This window comes from Geospiza fortis, unplaced genomic scaffold (assembly GCF_000277835.1).
Source record: "Geospiza fortis unplaced genomic scaffold, GeoFor_1.0 scaffold370, whole genome shotgun sequence".
Taxonomy (NCBI): domain Eukaryota; kingdom Metazoa; phylum Chordata; class Aves; order Passeriformes; family Thraupidae; genus Geospiza; species Geospiza fortis.
This window is the reverse complement of record NW_005054741.1, coordinates 109,610-109,866: the sequence shown is the minus strand read 5'-3', so window position 1 is coordinate 109,866 and position 257 is coordinate 109,610. Positions and strand designations below refer to the sequence as shown.

At 65.4% G+C, this 257-nt stretch overlaps 1 protein-coding gene across 1 annotated transcript in view; it reads left to right on the top strand.

Annotated features, from left to right (window-relative positions):
* The window catches only part of FAM160A2 (family with sequence similarity 160 member A2), a 7,483-nt gene that overhangs the window by 3,943 nt on the left and 3,283 nt on the right, over positions 1 to 257 (top strand).

Genomic DNA, 257 nt, shown 5'->3' with positions numbered 1-257 from the left:
GGGCCTCTCCCCCTGGTGCTGATCCCAGTGCTGACCTCCATGCTGAGGCCCGGTTCTGATCCCAGTGCTGACCCCCATGCTGAGGCCCGGTTCTGATCCCAGTGCTGAGCCCCGGTGCTGATCCCAGTGCTGACCCCCATGCTGAGGCCCTGTTCTGATCCCAGTGCTGAGCCCCGGTGCTGACCCCCATGCTGAGGCCCGGTTCTGATCCCAGTGCTGACCCCCATGCTGAGGCCCGGTTCTGATCCCAGTGCTGA